The 7471-nt window shown below is 36.7% G+C and overlaps 1 pseudogene; it reads left to right on the top strand.

Annotated features, from left to right (window-relative positions):
- The first annotated feature begins 5974 nt into the window (after positions 1 to 5974).
- On the top strand, positions 5975 to 6673 carry LOC147515979 (pentatricopeptide repeat-containing protein At3g51320 pseudogene; annotated as a pseudogene).
- Positions 6674 to 7471: the final 798 nt, after the last annotated feature.

The raw sequence follows: 7471 nt of genomic DNA, 5'->3' as shown, positions 1-7471 counted from the left end.
ATGGTTGTTAGGGATGGCCACATGTTTGAGCTCACTAAGGAGGTAGTGAGTGAGGCTCTAGGGATTCCTTTGAAGATCTATACTCAGGCGGAACAGTCCCCAGACAACAAGAACAACGATGTTATGATGGCAGAAACGCTTCTCGAGGGTAGAAAAAACCCCACGTCACACTGCGCGTTTCAGAATTCGCTGTGAAGGAATCAGTTAGAAGTATCTCAAAGGATAGCCTTCAACTTGATAGGCTCAGTCAAGCCTTCTGATATCGGTAAGGCGATGCTCCACATCCTATGGATTCTTCAGGAGCAGAAGAACAGCTTCTGCATCGCCACCTTCGTTTGGGAGCAACTATGCAAACCCAGGAGGTCCACCGCCCCTCTACCAGTGTTGGTCACTAGCTAGGATCATGTAGCACTGGGGGTTCGATGCTACAAACGCTCTAGTGGAGGTAAGAGACGTTACTAGAGGTCCTATATATGCCCATTGCATCCAGAAACTCTAGCATCCACCTGCCACCAGAGCCGTCGAGGAAGCACGCCTTACCAAGCTTGTGGACTACTTCAGTGAAGGTGCCACTCGACAATTCACTCAGCCCATGGACGGAATTCATTTCCTCCATGAAGGCCAGAGGATTTTGTGCCAGCACGTCCACCACCTCAAGCAAGGTCAGCAAGTTATTAGAGTGGCTCAGCAAATATTCAAAGAGGAGCAACAGTCTTTCCAGCAAGAGCAACAACGTTTTAAGCACATTGTCACAAAAACACTGCAGAGCATTAGAGATGCACTCCCGCGTAGCAATAGACACCTTAGGACCCGATGTCAGCAAGGATAAGGATCTTCTCGACGTCATGACGAGTCACACACGGATTCGATCTTACTAGGCAGCTCCCTAGTGTCCGTATATGTCACAGCCCGAATTTCTAAACAATTAAAAAAAATGAATATTTGAAATATAAATATCTCAAACATCACTTGGTTCAATTGTCTAAAAACCCAGGCTATGACGGGGTGGATACAACACATGTCAAAACCTAAAACCCACATCATAAACAATCTTAACCACAAATATAATCTCCAAAAATTCTCTTTATTACTTTATGCAAGTCTATCTTCCATCAAAAATCATCAATATAACATTCTAAGAATAACAGGTCCTCAACATCGTATTCTCATGTCATATGAAAAGAAAACTACGTTATTACATCCTTCCAATAAGAATCAGACCTAAAAGAAAACTAACGGACTGCTCCAGGCAAGAATCCCAAATCAAACGCCGCGGTTCCACTGCCTTCCACCTATGTTCCCAAGAACACACCCACGTTGCCAAAACAAAGCAAACATGGGTCAGAAAAAATGGAATTTGCTGGTATGAGTAGACTAACCACATAAGACCATTATCATACTTTAATTATTCAAACAATCACTTTATATTATCCCATAACTTAATCATTCACAGCTTGGAAGACAGGTAGTTCCGTCATTTTAACCGGCATAATTTCTTCCCAAGCAAGACTTCCATTATATAACTCATTATAATAACTCGTTTTAATATCTAAACCATTGAATTAAAACTTACCGATATCCACTGCTGTATAAGGGTAGGACCGCGTCCCTGCACAAAATGTTATTAAGTCCTACCCTCCTGCAAAATAAAGTTATAATTTCTATATAACATATGTAGATATTATGTTAGGTATTCAAAAGTAAACCCAAACACTCGCATAATCAAAGAATACAACTAACCCGCAAGGCGAATACCTTAGTTCCTCTCTAGGACAGTCCAAATAATCTAGTCATTCATGGCACATTGAATGAATACCCCTATATAACGCTAACGGGCCATTTATGGCACATTCAATAAATGCCCTCCTAACATCTCAATCAACAGTCATAAAACTCAATTCCAAAACTTGAGGCGTGGAGAGTTCTAAAAGAGTGTGGTAAATTTGTTTACGCATTATTGAAATTTATTGTATATATTATTTCCGAGAACGAAGGAATATCTTGATTCAAGTAATTTTGGTTTACGCGTTATTAATTTCATGGATATATAAGTGTCATAACGTTGTGTATCGTAAAAGACTGAAAAATCACAAAGCAGTAAATACACGTACATAAGTATATTTAGAAAGGTCCTAGCCTAAAGTCAAACACGTTAATAGTCATAGACTTATCCTAATAGACCGAATCATAATTTTAGGAAAAAGTCAAATTTTGGGTCAACTGGTCAAAGTCAACCCTAGTCAAAAGTCAACTCTGGTCAAAGTCAAAGTCGACCTGCCAAGGGTCAACAGCAGTCAACCAGTCCAAACTTATCTAACCCCAAAAGCCCACAGCCTAAAGCCCAAAGTCTAATACAAAAATCCAAATTTTGAAATCTAAACTAAAGCCCATAACTGAGTTTGGCCCAAGCCCAACTACAAACCAAAAATGCACTGTTCATCTCCTTCCTCCCTCACAGCCTCCACCACCACCAAAACACGCCGGCCACCACCATCTCTCATTTCAACCAGGCGGTTTTTTTTCAAACCCCTACCCATCTATACTAACAAATCTCAATTCCCTTATACGATGAAAACTCGTGATCGACACCATTAATGGCTGCTCAAGCTTCAACAACCCATATCGCGACAACAACAAATCATCACCAACAAACCACCAACAATCTCCCAACCAAATCCAAACAATCAAAAACGCAGGATGGTTTGGTCACCATTGAAGCTCTTCCGGAGCTTCAACAGCACGCCCAAACGCAACCATTTATCACCCTAACAGTTCCAATCTCCCATTCAAACAACAATCCATATCAACTTGATCTACCTCAACACCTCAACCCAAAACCCAATAAAATCGGCTTACCCAAACTCCAACAGAACAAGCTTATTTCCAACGTTTATCAATAATCAAATTTGATTCCAAATCATCTTTTTATTTCTTAAGTTTGTTTACATAGTATAGACTAAGTCGATCACAGTACTGCAAACTAACGAACAGTATGTAGAATAAACAGTATGTAGAATAACATTGACTAATAATTGAACAGAAAGTAATTAACAGATTATCAGATATAAGACATTAAAGTTTTTAAACAGACTTAGAAATATTGGTTCAGTGAAAGATAAAATATCTACTCACCGTTTTAAAACCGAACTGCTTCCCGAAAGCGAAACCCCGAAAGCTCGACGTCTTCATCACAATAAAAAGATAATCTTCCTCGTTCAAAACCTTTTCAGCAAAACTCTCTTCTTTTTTTTTTTATAAACCCTCGCTGTGTTTTTTTTTCCTCCCAGAAACTCTCGTGAGAAAACTCTATTCTGTTTCCTTTCTGTTAAAAACAAAACCCCCGAAATAGGGAAGAAAGTTTATCCCATAAACCCACGTCTCCTATTTCCACTAACATTTATCCTATTTTATTTTATCTATTATATATTATTATTATTATTAGGAAAAATAAAAGAAATAAAACACGGGGTGTTATAGTATACATAGTTTATGTTTTATTTTAGTTGCTTTCTTTTCAGCACTTATGTATAATTATAACTAGTATTGTAATTTTAATATTATCTGCTTGTTTTATTTGTTTCTCTTATGGAATTTGGTATATGAGTAGAAGGTAATACAAATACATCATGCCAAAATTTTCCATTTTTCTTTTCTGCATTACTTATATTTTCAAAAATACAAAAACCCAAAAAGTTCATAGTAGAATAAACCATGAATTTCTCATTTTATATCACACAACCCACGCCCCAAACTTATTTGGGGGTGGCGTATTTTCATCATGAAGAACAGAATACAGGTGTATCACCATTTTTGCTCATGTTTCTATGATAATCTATTTCCTTATCTCTTCATACTTTGAGGACAAAACATATTTCTATTTGGGGGTGGTATAGTAATATTTTGCAAAAACTAGGCATTTCTTATATTAGATATAGTAGTATATTTCTTCCTTTCTAAAAAAAACATTCGAAAAAAGACCAAAAATATTTTTCTGTTTAGTATTAAAAGTCTTCTTTCCTTTTTCTATGATGAATAAAAAGTCAATAAATTGGGCCTAACACCCAATTTTGGAGAAAATGAAGTCTAGAGGACACAGTTTTTGGTGAGTGACTCACACGGACAAATTCTAGCAATTAGTAACTCACGAACCCACGATTTCAAATTTAGTAACCCTCAAGGACAAAAAAGTTGGCCCGACCATTTTACTTTTTTTAAATGCTAGTTATACCCTTTCGTGAAAATAACCCTCAAGGACAAATGGCCCGGATTTAAAATAAATATTTTCCAATTTTACCCTTTTTGTCATTTTACTATGAACAATGAGTGTTCATACCTTCTGTTGGTGTATGAACACTGATTGTTCATATCCAAATAGGTGAATGTACCTTATACAATATATTGATGTATGAACATTGAATGTTCATACCCAAAGGACTATGAACATTGAATGTTCATACCCAATCAATGTTCATACCCAAAGACTATGAACATTGAATGTTTGTACCCAAAGGACCAAGGACTATGAACATCGAATGTTCATACCCAAAGGATTATGAACATTGAATGTTCATACCCAATCAATGTTCATACCCAAGGACTATGAACATTGAATGTTCATATCCAAGGACTATGAACATCGAATGTTCATACCCAATCAACATTCTGTGAACATTGAATGTTCATACCCAAAGGACTATGAACATTGAATGTTCACTATGAACATTGAATGTTCATACCCAATCAATATTCATACCCAAGGACTGTGAACATTGAATGTTCATACCCAAAGGACTATGAACATTGAATGTTCATACCCAATCAATGTTCATACCTAAAGACTATGAACATTCAATGTTCATGCAAAATACACCAAGTCGTTTCGTCTGGGCCAGGCCGTTAATTATTTCGCGTCAGGGGTATACTTGACATTTCATCTACCCGATCCGTTTTTTATTTCGCATCAAGGGTATACTTGAACTTTCATCTACCCGATCCTTGAGAGTTACAAAAATAAAAAGGTGTCCTTGAGAGTTACTTTTTCGGCATTTTTGTCCTTAAGAGTCACTCCCTGATAAAAAGTTTTGAAGTCCCATTATAGCAATATAGTAAGGATTCATTCTTCAAACTTAGACTAATATATGTACAATAGTTTCTACATATTTTCATGAATGGCATGCATAAGCATTTGATTCTATATAGTAGTGAGTTTCTGAGACCAAGGTTAGAACAATTAAGTTCCATATCCAGTGAGAATCTAGCCAAAAGCCTTATCTGAATGATTGTTGAGTGATGACACAAAGGATGTCCAGATAGATAGACCACATGTCCACTTGCTTGATCACCACGCCATATCCTAGGAGAGAATGTAGGCCCTTTTTGAATCAAGAAATAGGGCTGACACCCCTGCTTCCTAGCCTGTTATGTTAAACCTCCCTCATGGCGGCCTAACCCACTTAAACCCCCTATTTTTAACCCCCCCCCCATTAAATTAACTCCCTGTTTTGTGAAACTAATGAATCTCGGTCTATTTTTTATTTCGAAACAAAATTTATTTCCTTTTTTACCCTTTCTCTTTTCAGCCAGACCACTCGTTCGTTTTTGGGTTTGTTCTCAATATTTTTTACCGGCAACAATGGTGAAGAACACGCCGATTTCAACCTTAAATTTTTCGATGCCTTCTACATCAATACTGTACTCAAAGCATACTCTTCTTCTTCCCTTTCCCACCTATTAAATTTGCATCAATACCCACGTCGGACTCATATGTCATTCTCACTCCATTAAATTTGGTTACCACAATGTTGTTCCTGTTCATAATTCTTTGATTCATATGTATGCTTCTTTCGGTTTTATACATTCCGCGTCCCGTTTGTTTGATTCTATGTCTAATAGAGATTCTGTTTCTTGGAACTCAATTATTAATGGTTATGTAAGAGTGGGCGATGTGGATACTACACACCGGATTTTTTATCAAATGCCAATGAAAAATGTGGTTTCTTGGAACATTATGATATCTGGATATTTAAACAAAGCACGCAACCCAGGATGTGGGTTGAGGTTGTTTCGCGAGATGATTAAGATGGGCGTCAGAGGGACTGATACAACTTTTGTTGTTGTGCTTACTGCTTGCGGTCGATCGGCTTGGTTGAAGGAAGGTAAATCTGTTCATGGGTTGATGATCAAGAACTTTGGCATGTCAACTTTGATTATTAAAATAGCTTTGATAGACATGTATAGTAAATGTAGGAGGATGGATGATGCGAGAAGAGTTTTCGATAGTATGTTAGTGAGAAATATGGTTTCTTGGAATGCAATGATATTGGGGTATTGCATTTATGGTTGTCCAGACGATGGCATAAGTCTGTTTCATGAAATGACTGGAATAATGCATTGCGATGATGATTATGGTGGTGGTAGGAAGGAAAGGAAAAGATCAAAGGTAGCAGAGCAACTTGTTATCCCAGATGAGATTACTTTCATCGGTGTTTTATGTGCTTGTGCTCGTGGAGGATTGTTGTCAGATGGAAGAAGTTACTTCAACCAAATGTCATCTGTGTATAATTTGAAGCCCAAGTTTGCCCACTATTAGTGCATGGCGAATCTCTATTTTGGTGCTGGGCTCATTCAAGAAGCAATGCATAATATTTTGATGTTATATAGACACATTTTGTAAAACTATATCTATAGTCACTGAATTTTTATAGCCGTTTTTTTTACATTTGAGTTCAAACCAGGTGACGCGGGTTATGAAAATATGAATTTACATATGAAAATATGAAGTTACATATGTGAATACAAATTTACATATGCAAATATGAAATTTCATAGACGTTTTTTTTTTTACATCTGACAGGTGACACAGGTTATGTAAATATGAATTTTCATATGTAAATATGAATTTACATGTACACATTGATTTTCACATGCATTTTTTTCCTGTCATCTGACTGGTGACACAGGCTATATGAAATGAAAATATGCAAATATGAATTCTAATAAACTGTTTTCTGGCATAGCTATGAAAATTTGACAAACTGACAAACTAATCAGGCTCATTTCTTGCATTACATCCAGAATTCAAAGAGAGTATCCAAAAGTTTCATCCGGAATTCAAAAACAAACTGACATTACATGAAGGATCAAAGATTTACGCCCATAATTCAAACAAAATTAGTATCCCAAAGTGATCCACCAATAAAACGTAACACATCATTTCATGATATTCTTTCTTTGCCTCTTCCTCCCCATTCAACTCAGTCTCTCCAATGTCCTTCAACAAAAACTATAAAAAATTTGTCCAAAAAGAGTTTCTTTCGTCTTGGCGATATGAATATCTCTAATTTTTCATTTGAACTCTTGAAAAAGTGCTAGCATAGGCAAAACAGTATAACAAAACACCTTGGTAGAGCTAGTAGGTTTTACCTCCTGTTGCAATAAAGGGGAAAATAATAAATAAGTCTATTAAACTGAC

Source organism: Coptis chinensis, chromosome 2 (assembly GCF_015680905.1).
Source record: "Coptis chinensis isolate HL-2020 chromosome 2, ASM1568090v1, whole genome shotgun sequence".
In the NCBI taxonomy this organism is placed as follows: domain Eukaryota; kingdom Viridiplantae; phylum Streptophyta; class Magnoliopsida; order Ranunculales; family Ranunculaceae; genus Coptis; species Coptis chinensis.
Note: the sequence above shows the minus strand (reverse complement) of the source record. Positions and strands in the feature narration are given on the sequence as shown.